The sequence below is a fragment of the Callithrix jacchus genome, chromosome 16 (assembly GCF_049354715.1).
Source record: "Callithrix jacchus isolate 240 chromosome 16, calJac240_pri, whole genome shotgun sequence".
Lineage (NCBI taxonomy): Eukaryota > Metazoa > Chordata > Mammalia > Primates > Cebidae > Callithrix > Callithrix jacchus.
In genome coordinates this window covers 8,219,441-8,247,318 of record NC_133517.1, presented here as the reverse complement: position 1 = coordinate 8,247,318, position 27,878 = coordinate 8,219,441, and positions in this window count along the sequence as shown.

The window sequence follows — 27,878 nt, the reverse complement described above, 5'->3', positions numbered from 1 at the left end:
ACATCAGTTTATCTCTGTACGTTGAACGGACACATTGAAGGCCGTTCTGTTAGGTTGCTCCGTTTTGGTTTTAGAAGCAGATATTTCTCCAAACCGCGTTTACTCCCATTCACTCTGGCATATCAAAACGCAGCTCCGAGAAGCAACGTGCTTCTCACTCTCTGAATCTAGAGGTAGATTCAATTTTTTATGTAAGCGCACACCCAGCAGAGCAGTCTGAAGGATACGTTCGTTTTGTGTTTCAGACGGAGATTTACAGCTATTTGGGAAATGCTTTCTTTTACCTGCGAAAATTCGTTTTGCGCTTCTTCACAGAAAGGGTTTAGAAACTCCTGCAAACACACATCAGTTTAATTCTGTAAGTTGAACGCACACATTGAAGGCCGTTCTGTTAGGTTGCTCCGTTTTGGTTTTAGAAGCAGATATTTCTCGAAACAGCGTTTATTCCCATTCACTCTGGCATATCTAAACCCAGTTCCGAGAAGCAACGTGCTTCTCACTCTCTAAATCTAGAGGTAGATTCAATTCTTTTAGGTAAGCGAACACCCAGCAGAGCAGTCTGAAGGATACGTTCGTTTTGTGTTGTAGACGGAGATTTACAGCTATTTGGAAAATGATTGCCTTTGCCTGGGAAAATGGGTTCTGCCCTTCTTCACAGAAAGGGTTTAGAAACTCCTGCAAACACACATCAGTTTAACTCTGTAAGTTGAACGCACACATTGAAGGCCGTTCTGTTAGGTTGCTCCGTTTTTGTTTTAGAAGCAGATATTTCTAAAAACCGCGTTTACTCCCATTCACTCTGGCATATCAAAACGCAGCTCCGAGAAGCAACGTGCTTCTCACTTTCTGAATCTAGAGGCAGATTCAACTCCCTTAGGTCAGCGAACACCCAGCAGAGCAGTCTGAAGGATACGTTCGTTTCGTGTTTCAGACGGAGATTTACAGCTATTTGGGAAATGCTTGCATTTGGCTGAAAAAATGCGTTTTGCGCTTCTTCACAGAAAGGGTTTAGAAACTCCTGCAAACACACATCAGTTTAGCTCTGTAAGTTGAACGCACACATTGAAGGCCGTTCTGTTAGGTTCCTCCGTTTAGGTTTTCGAAGCAGATATTTCTCCAAACCGCGTTTATTCCCATTCACTCTGGCATATCAAAACGCAGCTCCGAGAAACAACGTGCTTCTCACTCTCTGAATCTAGAGGTAGATTCAATTCTTTTAGGTAAGCGAACACCCAGCAGAGCTGTCTGAAGGATACGTTCGTTTTGTGTTTCAGACGGAGATTTACAGCTATTTGGGAAATGCTTGCTTTTGCCTGGGAAAATGCGTTTTGCGCTTCTTCACAGAAAGGGTTTAGAAACTCCTGCAAACACACATCAGTTTAACTCTGTAAGTTGAACGCACACATTGAAGGCCGTTCTGTTAGGTTGCTCCGTTTTGGTTTTAGAAGCAGATATTTCTCCAAACTCCGTTTACTCCCATTCACTCTGGCATATCAAAACGCAGCTCCGAGAAGCAACGTGCTTCTCACTCTCTGAATCTAGAGGTAGATTCAATTCTGTTAGGTAAGCGAACACCCAGCAGAGCAGTCTGAAGGATACGTTCGTTTTGTGTTTCAGACGGAGATTTACAGCTATTTGGGAAATGCTTGCTTTTGCCTGGGAAAATGCGTTTTGCGCTTCTTCACAGAAAGGGTTTAGAAACTCCTGCAAACACACATCAGTTTACCTCTGTAAGTTGAACGCACACATTGAAGGCCGTTCTGTTAGGTTGCTCCGTTTTGGTTTTAGAAGCAGATATTTCTCCAAACCGCGTTTACTCCCATTCACTCTGGCATATCAAAACGCAGCTCTGAGAAGCAACGTGCTTCTCACTCTCTGAATCTAGAGGTAGATTCAATTCTTATAGGTAAGCGAACACCCAGCAGAGCAGTCTGAAGGATACGTTCGTTTTGTGTTTAAGACGGAGATTTACAGCTATTTGGGAAATGCTTGCATTTGGCTGGGAAAATGCGGTTTGCGCTTTTTCACAGAAAGGGTTTAGAAACTCCTGCAAACACACATGAGTTTAACTCTGTAAGTTGAAGGCACACATTAAAGGCCGTTGTGTTAGGTTGCTCCGTTTTGGTTTTAGAAGCAGATATTTCTCCATACCGCGTTTACTCCCATTCACTCTGGCATATCAAAACGCAGCTCCGAGAAGCAACGTGCTTCTCACTCTCTGAATCTAGAGGCATATTCAACTCCCTTAGGTCAGCGAACACCCAGCAGAGCAGTCTGAAGGATACGTTCGTTTTGTGTTTCAGACGGAGATTTACAAATATTTGGGAAATGCTTGCATTTGACTGGGAAAATGCGTTTTGCGCTTCTTCACAGAAAGGGTTTAGAAACTCCTGCAAACACACATCAATTTAACTCTGTAAGTTGAACGCACACATTGAAGGCCGTTCTGTTATGTTGCTCCGTTTTGGTTTTAGAAGCAGATATTTCTCCAAACCGCGTTTACTCCCATTCACTCTGGCATATCAAAACGCAGCTCCGAGAAGCAACGTGCTTCTCACTCTCTAAATCTAGAGGCAGATTCAACTCCCTTAGCTAAGCGAACTCCCAGCAGAGCTGTCTGAAGGATACGTTCGTTTTGTGTTTCAGACGGAGATTTACAGCTATTTGGGAAATGCTTGCTTTTGCCTGGGAAAATGCGTTTTGCGCTTCTTCACAGAAAGGGTTTAGAAACTCCTGCAAACACACATCAGTTTAACTCTGTAAGTTTAACGCACACATTGAAGGCCGTTCTGTTAGGTTTCTCCGTTTTGGTTTTAGAAGCAGATATTTCTCCAAACCGCGTTTACTCCCATTCACTCTGGAATATCAAAACGCAGCTCCGAGAAGCAACGTGCTCCTCACTCTCTGAATCTAGAGGTAGATTCAATTCTTTTAGGTAAGCGAACACCCAGCAGAGCAGTCTGACGGATACGTTCGTTTTGTGTTTCAGACGGAAATTTACAGCTATTTGGGAAATGCTTGCTTTTGCCTGGGAAAATGCGTTTTGCGCTTCTTCACAGAAAGGGTTTAGAAACTCCTGCAAACACACATCAGTTTACCTCTGTAAGTTGAACGCACACATTGAAGGCCGTTCTGTTAGGTTGCTCCGTTTTGGTTTTAGAAGCAGATATTTCTCCAAACCGCGTTTACTCCCATTCACTCTGGCATATCAAAACGCAGCTCCGAGAAGCAACGTGCTTCTCACTCTCTGATTCTAGAGGTAGATTCAATTGTTTTAGGTAAGCGAACACCCAGCAGAGCAGTCTGAAAAATACGTTCGTTTTGTGTTTCAGACGGAGATTTACAGCTATTTGGGAAATGCTTCTGTTGCCTGGGAAAATGCGTTTTGCGCTTCTTCACAGAAAGGATTTAGAAACTCCTGCAAACACACATCAGTTTAACTCTGTAAGTTGAACGCACACTTTGAAGGCCGTTCTGTTAGGTTGCTCCGTTTTGGTTTTAGAAGCAGATATTTTTCCAAACCGCGTTTACTCCCTTTCACTCTGGCATATCAAAACGCAGCTCCGAGAAGCACCGTGCTTCTCACTCTCTGATTCTAGAGGTAGATTCAATTCTTTTAGGTAAGCGAACACCCAGCAGAGCAGTCTGAAGGATACGTTCGTTTTGTGTTTCAGACGGAGATTTACAGCTATTTGGGAAATGCTTGCTCTTGCCTGGGAAAATGCGTTTTGCGCTTCTTCACAGAAAGGGTTTAGAAACTCCTGCAAACACACATCAGTTTAACTCTGTAAGTTCAACGGACACATTGAAAGCCGATCTGTTAGGTTGCTCCGTTTTGGTTTTAGAAGCAGATATTTCTCCAAACCGCGTTTACTCCCATTCATTCTGGCATATCAAAACCCAGCTCCGTGAAGCAACGTGCTTCTCACTCTCTGTATCTAGAGGCAGACTCAACTCCCTTAGCTAAGCGAACACCCAGCAGAGCAGTCTGAAGGATACGTTCGTTTTGTGTTTCAGACGGAGATTTACAGCTATTTGGGAAATGCTTGCTTTTGCCTGGGAAAATGCGTTTTGCGCTTCTTCACAGAAAGGGTTTAGAAACTCCAGCAAACACACATCAGTTTAACTCTGTAAGTTGAACGCACACATTGAAGGCCGTTCTGTTAGGTTGCTCCGTTTTGGTTTTAGAAGCAGATATTTCTCCAAACCGCGTTTACTCCCATTCACTCTGGCACATCAAAACGCAGCTCCGAGAATGAACGTGCGTCTCACTCTCTGAATCTAGAGGCAGATACAACTCCCTTAGGTCATCGAACACTCAGCAGAGCAGTCTGAAGGATACTTTCGTTTTGTGTTTCAGACGGAGATTTACAGCTATTTGGGAAATGCTTGCTTTTGCCTGGGAAAATGCGTTTTGCGCTTCTTCACAGAAAGAGTTTAGAAACTTTTGCAAACACACATCAGTTTAACTCTGTAAGTTGAACGCACACATTGAAGGCCGTTCTGTTAGGTTGCTCCGTTTTGGTTTTAGAAGCAGTTATTTCCCCAAACCGCGTTTACTCCCATTCACTCTGGCATATCAAAACGCAGCTCCGAGAAGCAACGTGCTTCTCACTCACTGTATCTAATGGCAGATTCAACTCCCTTAGGTCAGCGAACACCCAGCAGAGCAGTCTGAAGGATACGTTCGTTTTGTGTTTCAGACGGAGATTTACAGCTATTTGGGAAATGCTTGCAGTTGGCTGGAAAAATGCGTTTTGCGGTTCTTCACAGAAAGGGTTTAGAAACTCCTGCAAACACACATCAGTTTAACTCTGTAAGTTCAACGGACACATTGAAGGCCGTTCTGTTAGGTTGCTCCGTTTTGGTTTTAGAAGCAGATATTTCTCCAAACCGCGTTTACTCCCATTCACTCTGGCATATCAAAACGCAGCTCCGAGAAGCAACGTGCTTCTCACTCTCTAAATCTAGAGGCAGATTCAACTCCCTTAGCTAAGCGAACACCCAGCAGAGCAGTCTGAAGGATATGTTCGTTTTGTGTTTCAGACGGAGATTTACAGCTATTTGGGAAATGCTTGCTTTTGCCTCGGAAAATGCGTTTTGCGCTTCTTCACAGAAAGGGTTTAGAAACTCCTGCAAACACACATCAGTTTAACTCTGTAAGTTGAACGCACACATTGAAGGCCGTTCTGTTAGGTGCTCCGTTTTGGTTTTAGAAGCAGATATTTCTCCAAACCGCGTTTTCTCCCATTCACTCTGGTTTATCAAAACGGAGCTCCGAGAATGAACGTGCTTTTCACTCTCTGAATCTAGAGGCAGATTCAACTCCCTTAGGTCAGCGAACACCCAGCAGAGCAGTCTGAAGGATACGTTCGTTTTGTGTTTCAGAAGGAGATTTACAGCTATTTGGAAAATGCTTGCATTTGGCTCGGAAAATGCGTTTTGCGGTTCTTCACAGAAAGGGTTTAGAAACTTTTGCAAACACACATCAGTTTAACTCTGTAAGTTCAACGGACACATTGAAGGCCGTTCTATTAGGTTGCTCCGTTCTGGTTTTAGAAGCAGATATTTCTCCAAACCGCGTTTACTCCCATTCACTCTGGCATATCAAAACGCAGCTCCGAGAAGCAACGTGCTTCTCACTCTCTGAATCTAGAGGTAGATTCAATTCTTTTAGGTAAGCGAACACCCAGCAGAGTAGTCTGAAGGATACGCTCGTTTGGTGTTTCAGACGGAGATTTACAGCTATTTGGGAAATGCTTGCTTTTGCCTGGGAAAATGCGTTTTGCGCTTCTTCACAGAAAGGGTTTAGAAACTCCTGCAAACACACATCAGTTTAACTCTGTAAGTTGAACGCACACATTGAAGGCCGTTCTGTTAGGTTGCTTTGTTTTGGTTTTAGAAGCAGATATTTCTCCAAACCGCGTTTACTCCCATTCACTCTGGCATATCAAAACGCAGCTCCGAGAAGCAACGTGCTTCTCACTCTCTGAATCTAGATTCAGATTCAACTCCCTTAGGTCAGCGAACACCCAGCAGAGCAGTCTGAAGGATACGTTCGTTTTGTGTTTCAGACGGAGATTTACAGCTATTTGGGAAATGCTTGCATTTGGCTGGGAAAATGCGTTTTGCGCTTCTTCACAGAAAGGGTTTAGAAACTCCTGCAAACACACATCAGTTTAACTCTGTAAGTTGAACGCACACATTGAAGGCCGTTCTGTTAGGTTGCTCCGTTTTGGTTTTAGAAGCAGATATTTCTCTAAACCGAGTTTACTCCCATTCACGGTGGCATATCAATACGCAGCTCCGAGAAGCAACGTGCTTCTCACTCTCTGTATCTAGAGGCAGATTCAACTCCCTTAGGTCAGCGAACACCCAGCAAAGCAGTCTGAAAGATACGTTCGTTTTGTGTTTCAGACGGAGATTTACAGCTATTTGGGAAATGCTTGCATTTGGCTGGGAAAATGCGTTTTGTGCTTCTTCACAGAAAGGGTTTAGACACTCCTGCAAACACACATCAGTTTAACTCTGTAAGTTGAACGCACACATTGAAGGCCGTTCTGTTAGGTTGCTTTGTTTTGGTTTTAGAAGCAGATATTTCTCCAGACCGCGTTTTCTCCCATTCACTCTGTCATATCAAAACGCAGCTCCGAGAAGCAACGTGCTTCTCACTCTCTAAATCTAGAGGCAGATTCAACTCCCTTAGCTAAGCGAACACCCAGCAGAGCAGTCTGAAGGATACGTTCGTTTTGTGTTTCAGACGGAGATTTACAGCTATTTGGGAAATGCTTGCTTTTGCCTGGGAAAATGCGTTTTGCGCTTCTTCACAGAAAGGGTTTAGAAACTCCTGCAAACACACATCAGTTTAACTCTGTAAGTTGAACGCACACATTGAAGGCCGTTCTGTTAGGTTGCTCCGTTTTGGTTTTAGAAGCAGATATTTCTCCAAACCGCGTTTTCTCCCATTCACTCTGGCATATCAAAACGCAGCTCCGAGAATGAACGTGCTTCTCACTCTCTTAATCTAGAAGTAGATTCAATTCTTTTAGGTAACCGAACACCCAGCAGAGCAGTCTGAAGGATACGTTCGTTTGGTGTTTCAGACGGAGATTTACAGCTATTTGGGAAATGCTTGCTTTTGCCTGGGAAATTGCGTTTTGCGCTTCTTCACAGAAACGGTTTAGAAACTCCTGCAAACACACATCAGTTTAACTCTGTAAGTTGAACGCACACATTGAAGGCCGTTCTGTTAGGTTGCTCCGTTTTGGTTTTAGAAGCAGATATTTCTCCAAACCGCGTTTACTCCCATTCACTCTGGCATATCAAAACGCAGCTCCTAGAAGCAACGTGCTTCTCTGTCCCTGAATCTAGAGGTAGATTCAATTCTTTTAGGTAAGCGAACACCCAGCAGAGCAGTCTGAAGGATACGTTCGTTTGGTGTTTCAGACGGAGATTTACAGCTATTTGGGAAATGCTTGCTTTTGCCTGGGAAATTGCGTTTTGCGCTTCTTCACAGAAACGGTTTAGAAACTCCTGCAAACACACATCAGTTTAACTCTGTAAGTTGAACGCACACATTGAAGGCCGTTCTGTTAGGTTGCTCCGTTTTGGTTTTAGAAGCAGATATTTCTCCAAACTGCGTTTACTCCCATTCACTCTGGCATATCTAAAGGCAGCTCCGAGAATCAACGTGCTTCTCACTCTCTGAATCTAGAGGTAGATTCAATTCTTTCTGGTAAGCGAACACCCAGCAGAGCAGTCTGAAGGATACGTTCGTTTTGTGTTTCAGATGGAGATTTACAGCTATTTGGGAAATGTTTGCATTTGGAGGGGAAAATGCGTTTTGCGCTTCTTCACAGAAAGGGTTTAGAAACTCCTGCAAACACACATCAGTTCAACTCTGTAAGTTGATCGGACACATTGAAGGCCGTTCTGTTAGGTTTCTCCGTTTTGGTTTTAGAAGCAGATATTTCTCCAAACCGCGTTTACTCCCATACACTCTGGCATATCAAAACGCAGCTCCGAGAAGCAACGTGCTTCTCACTTTCTGCATCTAGAGGCAGATTCAACTCCCTTAGGTAAGAGAACACCCAGCAGAGCAGTCTGAAGGATACGTTCGTTTTGTGTTTCAGACGGAGATTTACAGCTATTTGGGAAATGCTTGCTTTTGCCTGGGAAAATGCGTTTTGCGCTTCTTCACAGAAAGGGTTTAGAAACTCCTGCAAACACACATCAGTTTAACTCTGTAAGTTGAACGCACACATTGAAGGCCGTTCTGATAGGTTGCTCCGTTTTGGTTTTAGAAGCAGATATTTCTCCAAACCGCGTTTACTCCCATTCACTCTGGCATATCAAAACGCAGCTCCGAGAAGCAACGTGCTTCTCACTCTCTGAATCTAGAGGCAGATTCAACTCCCTTAGGTCAGCGAACACCCAGCAGAGCAGTCTGAAGGATACGTTCGTTTTGTGTTTCAGACGGAGATTTACAGCTATTTGGGAAATGCTTGCATTTGGCTGGGAAAATGCGTTTTGCGCTTCTTCACAGAAAGGGTTTAGAAACTCCTGCAAACACACATCAGTTTAACTCTGTAAGTTGAACGCACACATTCAAGGCCGTTCTGTTAGGTTGCTCCGTTTTGGTTTTAGAAGCAGATATTTCTCCAAACCGCGTTTACTCCCATTCACTCTGGCATATCAAAACGGAGCTCCGAGAAGCAACGTGCTTCTCACTCTCTGAATCTAGAGGTAGATTCAATTCTTTCAGGTAAGCGAACACCCAGCAGAACAGTCTGAAGGATACGTTCGTTTTGTGTTTCAGACCGAGATTTACAGCTATTTGGGAAATGCTTGCTTTTGCCTGGGAAAATGCGTTTTGCGCTTCTTCACAGAAAGGGTTTAGAAACTCCTGCAAACACACATCAGTTTAACTCTGTAAGTTGAACGCACACATTGAAGGCCGTTCTCTTAGGTTGCTCCGTTTTGGTTTTAGAAGCAGATATTTCTCCAAACCGCGTTTACTCCCATTCACTCTGGCATATCAAAACGCAGCTCCGAGAAGCAACGTGCTTCTCACTCTCTGAATCTAGAGGTAGATTCAATTCTTTCAGGTAAGCGAACACCCAGCAGAACAGTCTGAAGGATACGTTCGTTTTGTGTTTCAGACGGAGATTTACAGCTATTTGGGAAATGCTTGCTTTTGCCTGGGAAAATGCGTTTTGCGCTTCTTCACAAAAAGGGTTTAGAAACTCCTGCAAACACACATCAGTTTAACTCTGTAAGTTGAACGCACACATTGAAGGCCGTTCTGTTAGGTTGCTCCGTTTTGGTTTTAGAAGCAGATATTTCTCCAAACCGCGTTTACTCCCATTCACTCTGGCATATCAAAACGCAGCTCCGAGAATGAACGTGCTTCTCACTCTCTGAATCTAGAGGCAGATTCAACTCCCTTAGGTCATCGAACACTCAGCAGAGCAGTCTGAAGGATACGTTCGTTTTTTGTTTCAGACGGAGATTTACAGCTATTTGGGAAATGCTTGCTTTTTCCTGGGAAAATGCGTTTTGCGCTTCTTCACAGAAAGGGTTTATAAACTCCTGCAAACACACATCAGTTTAATTCTGTAAGTTGAACGCACACATTGAAGGCCGTTCTGTTAGGTTGCTCCGTTTTGGTTTTAGAAGCAGATATTTCTCGAAACCGCGTTTACTCCCATTGACTCTGGCATATCTAAACGCAGCTCCGAGAAGCAACGTGCTTCTCACTCTCTGAATCTAGAGGTAGATTCAATTCTTTTAGGTAAGCGAACACCCAGCAGAGCAGTCTGAAGGATACGTTCGTTTTGTGTTGCAGACGGAGATTTACAGCTATTTGGGAAATGATTGCCTTTGCCTGGGAAAATGCGTTTTGCCCTTCTTCACAGAAAGGGTTTAGAAACTCCTGCAAACACACATCAGTTTAACTCTGTAAGTTGAACGGACACATTGAAGGCCGTTCTGTTAGGTTGCTCCGTTTTGGTTTTAGAAGCAGATATTTCTCCAAACCGCGTTTACTCCCATTCACTCTGGCATATCAAAACGCAGCTCCGAGAAGCAACGTGCTTCTCACTCTCTGTATCTAGAGGCAGATTCAACTCCCTTAGCTAAGCGAACACCCAGCAGAGCAGTCTGAAGGATACGTTCGTTTTGTGTTTCAGACGGAGATTTACAGCTATTTGGGAAATGCTTGCATTTGGCTGGGAAAATGCGTTTTGCGCTTATTCACAGAAAGGGTTTAGAAACTCCTGCAAACACACATCAGTTTAGCTCTGTAAATTGAAGGGACACATTGAAGGCCGTTCTGTTAGGTTGCTCCGTTTTGGTTTTAGAAGCAGATATTTCTCCAAACCGCGTTTACTCCCATTCACTCTGGCATATCAAAACGCAGCTACGAGAAGCAACGTGCTTCTCACTTTCTGAATCTAGAGGCAGATTCAACTCCCTTAGGTCATCGAACACTCAGCAGAGCAGTCTGAAGGATACGTTCGTTTTGTGTTTCAGACGGAGATTTACAGCTATTTGGGAAATGCGTGCTTTTGCCTGGGAAAATGCGTTTTGCGGTTCTTCACAGAAAGGGTTTAGAAACTCCTGCAAACACACATCAGTTTAACAATGTAAGTTGAACGCACACATTGAAGGCCGTAATGTTAGGTTGCTCCGTTTTGGTTTTAGAAGCAGATAAATCTCGCAACCGCGTTTACTCCCATTCACTCTGGCATATCAAAACGCAGCTCCGAGAAGCAACGTGCTTCTCACTTTCTGAATCTAGAGGCAAATTCAACTCCCTTAGGTCAGCGAACACCCAGCAGAGCAGTCTGAAGGATACGTTCGTTTTGTGTTTCAGACGGAGATTTACAACTATTTGGGAAATGCTTGCATTTGGCTGGGAAAATGCGTTTTGCGCTTCTTCACAGAAAGGGTTTAGAAACTCCTGCAAACACACATCAGTTTAACTCTGTAAGTTGAACGCACACATTGAAGGCCGTTCTGTTAGGTTGCTCCGTTTTGGTTTTAGAAGCAGATATTTCTCCAAACCGCGTTTACTCCCATTCACTCTGGCATATCAAAACGCAGCTCCGAGAAGCAACGTGCTTCTCACTCTCTGAATCTAGAGGTAGATTCAATTCTTTTAGGTAAGCGAACACCCAGCAGAGCAGTCTGAAGGATACGTTCGTTTTGTGTTTCAGACGGAGATTTACAGCTATTTGGAAATGCGTGCTTTGCCTGGGAAAATGCGTTTTGCGCTTCTTCACAGAAAGAATTTAGAAACTCCTGCAAACACACATCTGTTTAACTCTGTAAGTTGAACGCACACATTGAAGGCCGTTCTGTTAGGTTGCTCCGTTTTGGTTTTAGAAGCAGTTATTTCGCCAAACCGCGTTTACTCCCATTCACTCTGGCATATCAAAACGCAGCTCCGAGAAGCAACGTGCTTCTCACTTTCTGAATCTAGAGGCAGATTCAATTCCCTTAGTTCAGCGAACACCCAGCAGAGCAGTCTGAAGGATACGTTCGTTTTGTGTTTCAGACGGAGATTTACAGCTATTTGGGAAATGCTTGCTTTTGCCTGGGAAAATGCGTTTTGCGCTTCTTCACAGAAAGGGTTTAGAAACTCCTGCAAACACACATCAGTTTATCTCTGTAAGTTGAACGGACACATTGAAGGCCGTTCTGTTAGGTTGCTCCGTTTTGGTTTTAGAAGCAGATATTTGTCCAAACCGCGTTTACTCCCATTCACTCTGGCATATCAAAACGCAGCTCCGAGAAGCAACGTGCTTCTCACTCTCTGAATCTAGAGGTAGATTCAATTTTTTAGGTAAGCGCACACCAAGCAGAGCAGTCTGAAGGATACGTTCGTTTTGTGTTTCAGACGGAGATTTACAGCTATTTGGGAAATGCTTGCTTTTACCTGGGAAAATGCGTTTTGCGCTTCTTCACAGAAAGGGTTTAGAAACTCCTGCAAACAAACATCAGTTTAATTCTCTAAGTTGAACGCACACATTGAAGGCCGTTCTGTTAGGTTGCTCCGTTTTGGTTTTAGAAGCAGATATTTCTCGAAACCGCGTTTAGTCCCATTCACTCTGGCATATCTAAACGCAGCTCCGAGAAGCAACGTGCTTCTCACTCTCTGAATCTAGAGGTAGATTCAATTCTTTTAGGTCAGCGAACCCCCATCAGAGCAGTCTGAAGGATACGTTCCTTTTTGTGTTTCAGACGGAGATTTACAGCTATTTGGGAAATGCTTGCATTTGGCTGGGAAAATGCGTTTTGCGCTTCTTCACAGAAAGGGTTTAGAAACTCCTGCAAAAACACATCAGTTTAACTCTGTAATTTGAACGCACACATTGAAGGCCGTTCTGTTAGGTTGCTCCGTTTTGGTTTTAGAAGCAGATATTTCTCCAAACCGCGTTTACTCCCATTCACTCTGGCATATCAAAACGCAGCTCCGAGAAGCAACGTGCTTCTCACTCTCTGAATCTAGAGGCAGATTCAACTCCCTTAGGTCATCGAACACTCAGCAGAGCAGTCTGAAGGATACGTTCGTTTTTTGTTTCAGACGGAGATTTACAGCTATTTGGGAAATGCTTGCTTTTGCCTGGGAAAATGCGTTTTGCGCTTCTTCACAGAAAGGGTTTAGAAACTCCTGCAAACACACATCAGTTTAACTCTGTATGTTGAACGCACACATTGAAGGCCGTTCTGTTAGGTTGCTCCGTTTTGGTTTTAGAAGCAGATATTTCTCCAAACCGCGTTTACTCCCATTCACTCTGGCATATCAAAACGCAGCTCCGAGAAGCAACGTGCTTTTCACTCTCTGTATCTAGAGGCAAATTCAACTCCCTTAGGTCAGCGAAAACCCAGCAGAGCAGTCTGAAGGATACGTTCGTTTTTTGTTTCAGACGGAGATTTACAGCTATTTGGGAAATGCTTGCATTTGGCTGGGAAAATGCGTTTTGCGCTTCTTCACAGAAAGGGTTTAGAAACTCCTGCAAACACACATCAGTTTAACTTTGTAAGTTGAACGCACACATTGAAGGCCGTTCTGTTAGGTTGCTCCGTTTCGGTTTTAGAAGCAGATATTTCTCCAAACCGCGTTTACTCCCATTCACTCTGGCATATCAAAACGCAGCTCCGAGAAGCAACGTGCTTCTCACTCTCTGAATCTAGAAGTAGATTCAATTCTTTTAGGTAAGCGAACACCCAGCAGAGCAGTCTGAAGGATACGTTTGTTTTGTGTTTCAGACGGAGATTTACAGCTATTTGGGAAATGCTTGCTTTTGCCTGGGAAAATGCGTTTTGCGCTTCTTCACAGAAAGGGTTTAGAAACTCCTGCAAACACACATCAGTTTAACTCTGTAAGTTGAACGCACACATTGAAGGCCATTCTGTTAGGTTGCTCCGTTTTGGTTTTAGAAGCAGATATTTCTCCAAACCGCGTTTACTCCCATTCACTCTGGCATATCAAAACGCAGCTCCGAGAATGAACGTGCTTCTCACTCTCTGAATCTAGAGGCAGATTCAACTCCCTTAGGTCATCGAACACTCAGCAGAGCAGTCTGAAGGATACGTTCGTTTTGTGTTTCAGACGGAGATTTACAGCTATTTGGGAAATGCTTGCTTTTGCCTGGGAAAATGCGTTTTGCGCTTCTTCACAGAAAGGGTTTAGAAACTCCTGCAAACACACATCAGTTTAACTCTGTAAGTCGAAGGCACACATTGAAGGCCGTTCTGTTAAGTTGCTCCGTTTTGGTTTTAGAAGCAGATATTTCTCCAAACCGCGTTTACTCCCATTCACTCTGGCATATCAAAACGCAGCTCCGAGAAGGAACGTGTTTCTCACTCTCTGAATCTAGAGGCAGATTCAACTCCCTTAGGTCAGCGAACACCCATCAGAGCAGTCTGAAGGATACGTTCGTTTTGTGTTTCAGACGGAGATTTACAGCTATTTAGGAAATGCTTGCATTTGCCTGGGAAAATGCGTTTTGGGCTTCTTCACAGAAAGGATTTAGAAACTTTTGCAAACACACATCAGTTTAACTCTTTAAGTTGAACGCACACATTGAAGGCCGTTCTGTTAGGTTGCTCCGTTTTGGTTTTAGAAGCAGATATTTCTCCAAACCGCGTTTACTCAGATTCACTCTGGCATATCAAAACGCAGCTTCGAGAAGCAACGTGCTTCTCACTCTCTGAATCTAGAGGCAGATTCAACTCCCTTAGGTAAGCGAACACCCAGCAGAGCAGTTCGAAAGATACGTTCGTTTTGTGTTTCAGACGGAGATTTACAGCTATTTGGGAAATGCTTGCTTTTGCCTGGGAAAATGCGTTTTGTGCTTCTTCACAGAAAAAGTTTAGAAACTCCTGCAAACACACATCAGTTTAACTCGGTAAGTTGAACGCACACATTGAAGGCCGTTCTGTTAGGTTGCTCCGTTTTTGTTTTAGAAGCAGATATTTCTCCAAACCGCGTTTACTCCCATTCACTCTGGCATATCAAAACGCAGCTCCGAGAAGCAACGTGCTTCTCACTCTCTAAATCTAGAGGCAGATTCAACACCCTTAGCTAAGCGAACACCCAGCAGAGCTGTCTGAAGGATACGTTCGTTTTGTGTTTCAGACGGAGATTTACAGCTATTTGGGAAATGCTTGCTTTTGCCTGGGAAAATGCGTTTTGCGCTTCTTCACCGAAAGGGTTTAGAAACTCCTGCAAACACACATCAGTTTAACTCTGTAAGTTGAACGCACACAGTGAAGGCCGTTTTGTTAGGTTGCTCCGTTTTGGTTTTAGAAGCAGATATTTCTCCGAACCGCGTTTACTCCCATTCACTCTGGCATATCAAAACGCAGCTCCGAGAAGCAACGTGCTTTTCACTCTCTGAATCTAGAGGCATATTCAACTCCCTTAGGTCAGCGAACACCCAGCAGAGCAGTCGGAAGGATACCTTCGTTTTGTGTTTCAGATGGAGATTTACAGCTATTTGGGAAATGCTTGCATTTGGCTGGGAAATTGCGTTTTGCGCTTCTTTACAGAAAGGGTTTAGAAACTCCTGCAAACACACATCAGTTTAACTCTGTAAGTTGAACGCACACATTGAAGGCCGTTCTGTTAGGTTTCTCCGTTTTGGTTTTAGAAGCAGATATTTCTCCAAACCGCGTTTACTACCATTCACTCTGGCATATCAAAACGCAGCTCCGAGAAGCAACGTGCTTCTCACTCTCTGAATCTAGATGTAGATTCAATTCTTTTAGGTAAGCGAACACCCAGCAGAGCAGTCTGAAGGATACGTTCGTTTTGTGTTTCACACGGAGATTTACAGCTATTTGGGAAATGCTTGCTTTTGCCTGGGAAAATGTGTTTTGCGCTTCTTCACAGAAAGGGTTTAGAAACTCCTGCAAACACACATCAGTTTAACTCTGTAAGTTGAACGCACACATTGAAGGTCGTTCTGTTAGGTTGCTCCGTTTTGGTTTTAGAAGCAGATATTTCTCCAAACCGCGTTTACTCCCATTCACTCTGGCATATCAAAACGCAGCTCCGAGAAGCAACGTGCTTCTCACTCTCTGAATCTAGAGGTAGATTCAATTCTTTTAGGTAAGCGAACACCCAGCAGAGCAGTCTGAAGGATACGTTCGTTTTGTGTTTCAGACCGAGATTTACAGCTATTTGGGAAATGCTTGCTTTTTCCTGGGAAAATGCGTTTTGCGCTTCTTCACAGAAAGGGTTTAGAAACTCCTGCAAACACACATCAGTTTAACTCTGTAAGTTGAACGCACACATTGAAGGCCGTTCTGTTAGGTTGCTCCGTTTTGGTTTTAGAAGCAGATATTTCTCCAAACCGCGTTTACTGCCATTCACTCTGGCATATCAAAACGCAGCTCCTAGAAGCAATGTGCTTCTCACTCTCTGAATCTAGAGGTAGATTCAATTCTTTTAGGTAAGCGAACACCCAGCAGAGCAGTCTGAAGGATACGTTCGTTTTGTGTTTCAGACGGAGATTTACAGCTATTTGGGAAATGCTTGCTTTTTCCTGGGAAAATGCGTTTTGCGCTTCTTCACAGAAAGGGTTTAGAAACTCCTGCAAACACACATCAGTTTAACTCTGTAAGTTGAACGCACACATTGAAGGCCGCTCTGTTAGATTGCTCCGTTTTGGTTTTAGAAGCAGATATTTCTTCAAACCGCGTTTACTCCCATTCACTCTGGCATATCAAAACGCAGCTCCGAGAAGCAACGTGCTTCTCACTCTCTGAATCTAGAAGTAGATTCAATTCTTTTAGGTAAGCGAACACCCAGCAGAGCAGTCTGAAGGATACGTTCGTTTCGTGTTTCAGACCGAGATTTACAGCTATTTGGGAAATGCTTGCTTCTGCCTGGGAAAATGCGTTTTGCGCTTCTTCACAGAAAGGGTTTAGAAACTCCTGCAAACACACATCAGTTTAACTCTGTAAGTTGAACGCACACATTGAAGGCCGTTCTGTTAGGTTGCTCCGTTTTGGTTTTAGAAGCAGATATTTCTCCAAACCGCGTTTTCTTTCATTCACTCTGGCATATCAAAACGCAGCTCTGAGAATGAACGTGCTTCTCACTCTCTGAATCTAGAGGCAGATTCAACTCCCTTAGGTCATCGAACACTGAGCAGAGCAGTCTGAAGGACACGTTCGTTTTGTGTTTCAGACGGAGATTTACAGCTATTCGGGAAATGCTTGCTTTTGCCTGGGAAAATGCGTTTTGCGCTTCTTCACAGAAAGGGTTTAGAAACTCCTGCAAACACACATCAGTTTAACTCTGTAAGTTGAAGGCACACATTGAAGGCTGTTCTGTTAGGTTGCTCCGTTTTGATTTTAGAAGCAGATATTTCTCCATACCGCGTTTACTCCCATTCACTCTGGCATATCAAAACGCAGCTCCGAGAAGCAACGTGCTTCTCACTCTCTGAATCTAGAGGCATATTCAACTCCCTTAGGTCAGCGAACACCCAGCAGAGCAGTCTGAAGGATACGTTCGTTTTGTGTTTCAGACGGAGATTTACAACTATTTGGGAAATGCTTGCATTTGACTGGGAAAATGCGTTTTGCGCTTCTTCACAGAAAGGGTTTAGAAAGTTCTGCAAACACACATCAATTTAACTCTGTAAGTTGAACGCACACATTGAAGGCCGTTCTGTTATGTTGCTCCGTTTTGGTTTTAGAAGCAGATATTACTCCAAACCGCGTTTACTCCCATTCACTCTGGCATATCAAAACGCAGCTCCGAGAAGCAACGTGCTTCTCATTCTGAAGCTAGAGGCAGATTCAACTCCCTTAGGTCAGCGAACACCCAGCAGAGTAGTCTGAAGGATACGTTCGTTTTGTGTTTCAGACGGAGATTTACAGCTATTTGGGAAATGGTTGCTTTTGCCTGGGAAAATGCATTTTGCGCTTCTTCACAGAAAGGGTTTAGAAACCCAACAAACACACATCAGTTTATCTCTGTAAGTAGAACGCACACATTGAAGGCCGTTCTGTTAGGTTGTTCCGTTTTGGTATTAGAAGCAGCTATTTCTCCAAACCGCGTTTACTCCCATTCACACTGGCATATCAAAACGCAGCTTCGAGAAGCAACGTGCTTCTTACTCTCTGAATCTAGATGCAGATTCACTCCCTTAGGTAAGCGAACACCAAGCAGAGCAGTCTGAAGGATACGTTAGTTTTGTGTTTCAGACGGAGATTTACAGCTATTTTGGAAAATGCTTGCATTTGGCTGGGAAAATGCGTTTTGCGCTTCTTCACAGAAAGGGTTTAGAAACTCCTGCAAACACACATCAGTTTAACTCAGTAAGTTGAACGCACTCATTGAAGGCCGTTCTGTTAGGTTGCTCCGTTTTGGTTTTAGAAGCAGGTATTTCTCCAAATCGGATTTACTCCCATTCACTCTGGCATATCAAAACGCAGCTCTGAGAAGCAACGTGCTTCTCACTCTCTGAATCTAGAGGCAGATTCAACTCCCTTAGGTCAGCTAACACCCAGCAGAGCAGTCTGAAGGATACGTTCGATTTGTGTTACAGACGGAGATTTACATCTATTTGGGAAATGCTTATTTTTGCCTGGGAAAATGCGTTTTGCGCTTCTTCACAGCAAGTGTTTAGAAACCCCTGCAAACACACATCACTTTAACTCTGTAGGTTGAACGCACACATTGAAGGCCGTTCTGTTAGGTTGCTCCGTTTTCGTTTTAGAAGCAGATATTTCTCCAAACCGCGTTTACTCCCATTTACTCTGGCATATCAAAACGCAGCTCCGAGAAGCAACGTGCTTCTCAGTCTCTGAATCTAGAGGTTGATTCAATTCTTTTAGGTAAGCGAACACCCAGCAGGGCAGTCTGAAGGATACGTTCGTTTTTTGTTTCAGACGGAGATTTACAGCTATTTGGGAAATGCTTGCTTTTGACTGGGAAAATGCGTTTTGCGCTTCTTCACAGAAAGGGTTTAGAAACTCCTGAAAACACACATCAGTTTAACTCTGTAAGTTGAACGCACACATTGAAGACCGTTCTGTTAGGTTGCTCCGTTTTGGTTTTAGAAGCAGATATTTCTCCAAACCGCGTTTACTCCCATTCACTCTGGCATATCAAAACGCAGCTCCGAGAAGCAACGTGCTTCTCACTCTCTGAATCTAGAGGTAGATTCACTTCTCTTAGGTAAGCGAACACCCAGCAGAGCAGTCTGAAGGATACGTTCGTTTTGTGTTTCAGACGGAGATTTACAGATATTTGGGAAATGCTTGCCTTTGCCTGGGAAAATGCGTTTTGCGCTTCTTCACAGAAAGGGTTTAGAAACTCCTGCAAACACACATCAGTTTAACTCTGTAAGTTGAACGCACACATTGAAGGCCGTTCTGTTAGGTTGCTCCGTTTTGGTTTTAGAAGCAGATATTTCTCCAAACCGCGCTTACTCCCATTCACTCTTGCATATCAAAACGCAGCTCCGAGAAGTAACGTGCTTTTCACTCTCTGAATCTAGAGGCATATTCAACTCCCTTAGGTCAGCGAACACCCAGCAGAGCAGTCTGAAGGATACGTTCGTTTTGTGTTTCAGACGGAGATTTACAACTATTTGGGAAATGCTTGCATTTGACTTGGAAAATGCGTTTTGCGCTTCTTCACAGAAAGGGTTTAGAAACTCCTGCAAACACACATCAGTTTAACTCTGTAAGTTGAACGCACACATTGAAGGCCGTTCTGTTATGTTGCTCCGTTTTGGTTTTAGAAGCAGATATTTCTCCAAACCGCGTTTACTCCCATTCACTCTGGCATATCAAAACGCAGCTCCGAGAATGAACGTGCTTCTCACTCTCTGAATCTAGAGGCAGATTCAACTCCCTTAGGTCATCGAACACTCAGCAGAGCAGTCTGAAGGATACGTTCGTTTTGTGTTTCAGACGGAGATTTACAGCTATTTGGGAAATGCTTGCTTTTGCCTGGGAAAATGCGTTTTGCGCTTCTTCACAGAAAGGGTTTAGAAACTCCTGCAAACACACATCAGTTTAACTCTGTAAGTCGAAGGCACACATTGAAGGCCGTTCTGTTAAGTTGCTCCGTTTTGGTTTTAGAAGCAGATATTTCTCCAAACCGCGTTTACTCCCATTCACTCTGGCATATCAAAACGCAGCTCCGAGAAGGAACGTGTTTCTCACTCTCTGAATCTAGAGGCAGATTCAACTCCCTTAGGTCAGCGAACACCCATCAGAGCAGTCTGAAGGATACGTTCGTTTTGTGTTTCAGACGGAGATTTACAGCTATTTAGGAAATGCTTGCATTTGCCTGGGAAAATGCGTTTTGGGCTTCTTCACAGAAAGGATTTAGAAACTTTTGCAAACACACATCAGTTTAACTCTTTAAGTTGAACGCACACATTGAAGGCCGTTCTGTTAGGTTGCTCCGTTTTGGTTTTAGAAGCAGATATTTCTCCAAACCGCGTTTACTCAGATTCACTCTGGCATATCAAAACGCAGCTTCGAGAAGCAACGTGCTTCTCACTCTCTGAATCTAGAGGCAGATTCAACTCCCTTAGGTAAGCGAACACCCAGCAGAGCAGTCTGAAAGATACGTTTGTTTTGTGTTTCAGACGGAGATTTACAGCTATTTGGGAAATGCTTGCTTTTGCCTGGGAAAATGCGTTTTGTGCTTCTTCACAGAAAAAGTTTAGAAACTCCTGCAAACACACATCAGTTTAACTCGGTAAGTTGAACGCACACATTGAAGGCCGTTCTGTTAGGTTGCTCCGTTTTTGTTTTAGAAGCAGATATTTCTCCAAACCGCGTTTACTCCCATTCACTCTGGCATATCAAAACGCAGCTCCGAGAAGCAACGTGCTTCTCACTCTCTAAATCTAGAGGCAGATTCAACACCCTTAGCTAAGCGAACCCCCAGCAGAGCTGTCTGAAGGATACGTTCGTTTTGTGTTTCAGACGGAGATTTACAGCTATTTGGGAAATGCTTGCTTTTGCCTGGGAAAATGCGTTTTGCGCTTCTTCACCGAAAGGGTTTAGAAACTCCTGCAAACACACATCAGTTTAACTCTGTAAGTTGAACGCACACAGTGAAGGCCGTTTTGTTAGGTTGCTCCGTTTTGGTTTTAGAAGCAGATATTTCTCCGAACCGCGTTTACTCCCATTCACTCTGGCATATCAAAACGCAGCTCCGAGAAGCAACGTGCTTTTCACTCTCTGAATCTAGAGGCATATTCAACTCCCTTAGGTCAGCGAACACCCAGCAGAGCAGTCGGAAGGATACCTTCGTTTTGTGTTTCAGATGGAGATTTACAGCTATTTGGGAAATGCTTGCATTTGGCTGGGAAATTGCGTTTTGCGCTTCTTTACAGAAAGGGTTTAGAAACTCCTGCAAACACACATCAGTTTAACTCTGTAAGTTGAACGCACACATTGAAGGCCGTTCTGTTAGGTTTCTCCGTTTTGGTTTTAGAAGCAGATATTTCTCCAAACCGCGTTTACTACCATTCACTCTGGCATATCAAAACGCAGCTCCGAGAAGCAACGTGCTTCTCACTCTCTGAATCTAGATGTAGATTCAATTCTTTTAGGTAAGCGAACACCCAGCAGAGCAGTCTGAAGGATACGTTCGTTTTGTGTTTCACACGGAGATTTACAGCTATTTGGGAAATGCTTGCTTTTGCCTGGGAAAATGTGTTTTGCGCTTCTTCACAGAAAGGGTTTAGAAACTCCTGCAAACACACATCAGTTTAACTCTGTAAGTTGAACGCACACATTGAAGGTCGTTCTGTTAGGTTGCTCCGTTTTGGTTTTAGAAGCAGATATTTCTCCAAACCGCGTTTACTCCCATTCACTCTGGCATATCAAAACGCAGCTCCGAGAAGCAACGTGCTTCTCACTCTCTGAATCTAGAGGTAGATTCAATTCTTTTAGGTAAGCGAACACCCAGCAGAGCAGTCTGAAGGATACGTTCGTTTTGTGTTTCAGACCGAGATTTACAGCTATTTGGGAAATGCTTGCTTTTTCCTGGGAAAATGCGTTTTGCGCTTCTTCACAGAAAGGGTTTAGAAACTCCTGCAAACACACATCAGTTTAACTCTGTAAGTTGAACGCACACATTGAAGGCCGTTCTGTTAGGTTGCTCCGTTTTGGTTTTAGAAGCAGATATTTCTCCAAACCGCGTTTACTGCCATTCACTCTGGCATATCAAAACGCAGCTCCTAGAAGCAATGTGCTTCTCACTCTCTGAATCTAGAGGTAGATTCAATTCTTTTAGGTAAGCGAACACCCAGCAGAGCAGTCTGAAGGATACGTTCGTTTTGTGTTTCAGACGGAGATTTACAGCTATTTGGGAAATGCTTGCTTTTTCCTGGGAAAATGCGTTTTGCGCTTCTTCACAGAAAGGGTTTAGAAACTCCTGCAAACACACATCAGTTTAACTCTGTAAGTTGAACGCACACATTGAAGGCCGCTCTGTTAGATTGCTCCGTTTTGGTTTTAGAAGCAGATATTTCTTCAAACCGCGTTTACTCCCATTCACTCTGGCATATCAAAACGCAGCTCCGAGAAGCAACGTGCTTCTCACTCTCTGAATCTAGAAGTAGATTCAATTCTTTTAGGTAAGCGAACACCCAGCAGAGCAGTCTGAAGGATACGTTCGTTTCGTGTTTCAGACCGAGATTTACAGCTATTTGGGAAATGCTTGCTTTTGCCTGGGAAAATGCGTTTTGCGCTTCTTCACAGAAAGGGTTTAGAAACTCCTGCAAACACACATCAGTTTAACTCTGTAAGTTGAACGCACACATTGAAGGCCGTTCTGTTAGGTTGCTCCGTTTTGGTTTTAGAAGCAGATATTTCTCCAAACCGCGTTTTCTTTCATTCACTCTGGCATATCAAAACGCAGCTCTGAGAATGAACGTGCTTCTCACTCTCTGAATCTAGAGGCAGATTCAACTCCCTTAGGTCATCGAACACTGAGCAGAGCAGTCTGAAGGACACGTTCGTTTTGTGTTTCAGACGGAGATTTACAGCTATTCGGGAAATGCTTGCTTTTGCCTGGGAAAATGCGTTTTGCGCTTCTTCACAGAAAGGGTTTAGAAACTCCTGCAAACACACATCAGTTTAACTCTGTAAGTTGAAGGCACACATTGAAGGCCGTTCTGTTAGGTTGCTCCGTTTTGATTTTAGAAGCAGATATTTCTCCATACCGCGTTTACTCCCATTCACTCTGGCATATCAAAACGCAGCTCCGAGAAGCAACGTGCTTCTCACTCTCTGAATCTAGAGGCATATTCAACTCCCTTAGGTCAGCGAACACCCAGCAGAGCAGTCTGAAGGATACGTTCGTTTTGTGTTTCAGACGGAGATTTACAACTATTTGGGAAATGCTTGCATTTGACTGGGAAAATGCGTTTTGCGCTTCTTCACAGAAAGGGTTTAGAAAGTTCTGCAAACACACATCAATTTAACTCTGTAAGTTGAACGCACACATTGAAGGCCGTTCTGTTATGTTGCTCCGTTTTGGTTTTAGAAGCAGATATTACTCCAAACCGCGTTTACTCCCATTCACTCTGGCATATCAAAACGCAGCTCCGAGAAGAAACGTGCTTCTCATTCTGAAGCTAGAGGCAGATTCAACTCCCTTAGGTCAGCGAACACCCAGCAGAGTAGTCTGAAGGATACGTTCGTTTTGTGTTTCAGACGGAGATTTACAGCTATTTGGGAAATGGTTGCTTTTGCCTGGGAAAATGCATTTTGCGCTTCTTCACAGAAAGGGTTTAGAAACCCAACAAACACACATCAGTTTATCTCTGTAAGTAGAACGCACACATTGAAGGCCGTTCTGTTAGGTTGTTCCGTTTTGGTATTAGAAGCAGCTATTTCTCCAAACCGCGTTTACTCCCATTCACACTGGCATATCAAAACGCAGCTTCGGGAAGCAACGTGCTTCTTACTCTCTGAATCTAGATGCAGATTCACTCCCTTAGGTAAGCGAACACCAAGCAGAGCAGTCTGAAGGATACGTTAGTTTTGTGTTTCAGACGGAGATTTACAGCTATTTTGGAAAATGCTTGCATTTGGCTGGGAAAATGCGTTTTGCGCTTCTTCACAGAAAGGGTTTAGAAACTCCTGCAAACACACATCAGTTTAACTCAGTAAGTTGAACGCACTCATTGAAGGCCGTTCTGTTAGGTTGCTCCGTTTTGGTTTTAGAAGCAGGTATTTCTCCAAATCGGATTTACTCCCATTCACTCTGGCATATCAAAACGCAGCTCTGAGAAGCAACGTGCTTCTCACTCTCTGAATCTAGAGGCAGATTCAACTCCCTTAGGTCAGCTAACACCCAGCAGAGCAGTCTGAAGGATACGTTCGATTTGTGTTACAGACGGAGATTTACATCTATTTGGGAAATGCTTATTTTTGCCTGGGAAAATGCGTTTTGCGCTTCTTCACAGCAAGTGTTTAGAAACCCCTGCAAACACACATCACTTTAACTCTGTAGGTTGAACGCACACATTGAAGGCCGTTCTGTTAGGTTGCTCCGTTTTCGTTTTAGAAGCAGATATTTCTCCAAACCGCGTTTACTCCCATTTACTCTGGCATATCAAAACGCAGCTCCGAGAAGCAACGTGCTTCTCAGTCTCTGAATCTAGAGGTTGATTCAATTCTTTTAGGTAAGCGAACACCCAGCAGGGCAGTCTGAAGGATACGTTCGTTTTTTGTTTCAGACGGAGATTTACAGCTATTTGGGAAATGCTTGCTTTTGACTGGGAAAATGCGTTTTGCGCTTCTTCACAGAAAGGGTTTAGAAACTCCTGAAAACACACATCAGTTTAACTCTGTAAGTTGAACGCACACATTGAAGACCGTTCTGTTAGGTTGCTCCGTTTTGGTTTTAGAAGCAGATATTTCTCCAAACCGCGTTTACTCCCATTCACTCTGGCATATCAAAACGCAGCTCCGAGAAGCAACGTGCTTCTCACTCTCTGAATCTAGAGGTAGATTCACTTCTCTTAGGTAAGCGAACACCCAGCAGAGCAGTCTGAAGGATACGTTCGTTTTGTGTTTCAGACGGAGATTTACAGATATTTGGGAAATGCTTGCCTTTGCCTGGGAAAATGCGTTTTGCGCTTCTTCACAGAAAGGGTTTAGAAACTCCTGCAAACACACATCAGTTTAACTCTGTAAGTTGAACGCACACATTGAAGGCCGTTCTGTTAGGTTGCTCCGTTTTGGTTTTAGAAGCAGATATTTCTCCAAACCGCGCTTACTCCCATTCACTCTTGCATATCAAAACGCAGCTCCGAGAAGTAACGTGCTTTTCACTCTCTGAATCTAGAGGCATATTCAACTCCCTTAGGTCAGCGAACACCCAGCAGAGCAGTCTGAAGGATACGTTCGTTTTGTGTTTCAGACGGAGATTTACAACTATTTGGGAAATGCTTGCATTTGACTTGGAAAATGCGTTTTGCGCTTCTTCACAGAAAGGGTTTAGAAACTCCTGCAAACACACATCAGTTTAACTCTGTAAGTTGAACGCACACATTGAAGGCCGTTCTGTTATGTTGCTCCGTTTTGGTTTTAGAAGCAGATATTTCTCCAAACCGCGTTTACTCCCATTCACTCTGGCATATCAAAACGCAGCTCCGAGAAGCAACGTGCTTCTCACTCTCTTAATCTAGAGGTAGATTCAATTCTTTTAGGTAAGCGAACACCCAGCAGAGCAGTCTGAAGGATACGTTCGTTTTGTGTTTCAGACGGAGATTTACAGCTATTTGGGAAATGATTGCTTTAGCCTGGGAAAATGCGTTTTGCGCTTCTTCACAGAATGGGTTTAGAAACTCCTGCAAACACACATCAGTTTAACTCTGTAAGTTGAACGCACACATTGAAGGCCGTTCTGTTAGGTTGCTCCGTTTTGGTTTTAGAAGCAGATATTACTCCAAACCGCGTTTACTCCCATTCACTCTGGCATATCAAAACGCATCTCCGAGAAGCAACGTGCTTCTCATTCTGAAGCTAGAGGCAGATTCAACTCCCTTAGGTCAGCGAACACCCAGCAGAGTAGTCTGAAGGATACGTTCGTTTTGTGTTTCAGACGGAGATTTACAGCTATTTGGGAAATGGTTGCTTTTGCCTGGGAAAATGCATTTTGCGCTTCTTCACAGAAAGTGTTTAGAAACCCGGCAAACACACATCAGTTTATCTCTGTAAGTAGAACGCACACATTGAAGGCCGTTCTGTTAGGTTGTTCCGTTTTGGTATTAGAAGCAGCTATTTCTCCAAACCGCGTTTACTCCCATTCACTCTGGCATATCAAAACGCAGCTTCGAGAAGTAACGTGCTTCTTACTCTCTGAATCTAGATGCAGATTCACTCCCTTAGGTAAGCGAACACCAAGCAGAGCAGTCTGAAGGATACGTTAGTTTTGTGTTTCAGACGGAGATTTACAGCTATTTGGAAAATGCTTGCATTTGGCTGGGAAAATGCGTTTTGCGCTTCTTCACAGAAAGGGTTTAGAAACTCCTGCAAACACACATCAGTTTAACTCAGTAAGTTGAACGCACTCATTGAAGGCCGTTCTGTTAGGTTGCTCCGTTTTGGTTTTAGAAGCAGGTATTTCTCCAAACCGGATTTACTCCCATTCACTCTGGCATATCAAAACGCAGCTCTGAGAAGCAACGTGCTTCTCACTCTCTGAATCTAGAGGCAGATTCAACTCCCTTAGGTCAGCTAACACCCAGCAGAGCAGTCTGAAGGATACGTTCGATTTGTGTTACAGACGGAGATTTACATCTATTTGGGAAATGCTTATTTTTGCCTGGGAAAATGCGTTTTGCGCTTCTTCACAGCAAGTGTTTAGAAACTCCTGCAAACACACATCACTTTAACTCTGTAGGTTGAACGCACACATTGAAGGCCGTTCTGTTAGGTTGCTCCGTTTTCGTTTTAGAAGCAGATATTTCTCCAAACCGCGTTTACTCCCATTTACTCTGGCATATCAAAACGCAGCTCCGAGAAGCAACGTGCTTCTCAGTCTCTGAATCTAGAGGTAGATTCAATTCTTTTAGGTAAGCGAACACCCAGCAGAGCAGTCTGAAGGATACGTTCGTTTTTTGTTTCAGACGGAGATTTACAGCTATTTGGGAAATGCTTGCTTTTGACTGTGAAAATGCGTTTTGCGCTTCTTCACAGAAAGGGTTTAGAAACTCCTGAAAACACACATCAGTTTAACTCTGTAAGTTGAACGCACACATTGAAGTCCGTTCTGTTAGGTTGCTCCGTTTTGGTTTTAGAAGCAGATATTTCTCCAAACCGCGTTTACTCCCATTCACTCTGGCATATCAAAACGCAGCTCCGAGAAGCAACGTGCTTCTCACTCTCTGAATCTAGAGGTAGATTCACTTCTCTTAGGTAAGCGAACACCCAGCAGAGCAGTCTGAAGGATACGTTCGTTTTGTGTTTCAGACGGAGATTTACAGATATTTGGAAAATGCTTGCCTTTGCCTGGGAAAATGCGTTTTGCGCTTCTTCACAGAAAGGGTTTAGAAACTCCTGCAAACACACATCAGTTTAACTCTGTAAGTTGAACGGACACATTGAAGGCCGTTCTGTTAGGTTGCTCCGCTTTGGTTTTAGAAGCAGATATATCTCCAAACCGCGTTTACTCCCATTCACTCTGGCATATCAAAACGCAGCTCCGAGAAGCAACGTGCTTCTCACATTCTGAATCTATAGGCAGATTCAACTCCCTTAGGTCAGCGAACACCCAGCAGAGTAGTCTGAAGGATACGTTCGTTTTGTGTTTCAGACGGAGATTTACAGCTATTTGGGAAATGCTTGTATTTGGCTGTGAAAATGCGTTTTGCGCTTCTTCACAGAAAGGGTTTACAAACTCCTGCAAACACACGTCAGTTCAACTCTGTAAGCTGAACGCACACATTGAAGGCCGTTCTGTTAGATTGCTCCGTTTTGGTTTTAGAAGCAGAGATTTCTCCAAACCGCGTTTACTCCCATTCACTCTGGCATATCAAAACGCAGCTCCGAGAATGAACGTGCTTCTCACTCTCTGAATCTAGAGGCAGATTCAACTCCCTTAGGTCATCGAACACTCAGCAGAGCAGTCTTAAGGATACGTTCGTTTTTTGTTTCAGACGGAGATTTACAGATATTTGGAAAATGCTTGCTTTTGCCTGGGAAAACGCGTTTTGCGCTTCTTCACAGAAAGGGTTTAGAAACTCCTGCAAACACACATCAGTTTATCTATGTAAGTTGAATGCACACATTGAAGGCCGTTTTGTTAGGTTGCTCCGTTTTGGTTTTAGAAGCAGATATTTCCCCAAACCGCGTTTACTTTCATT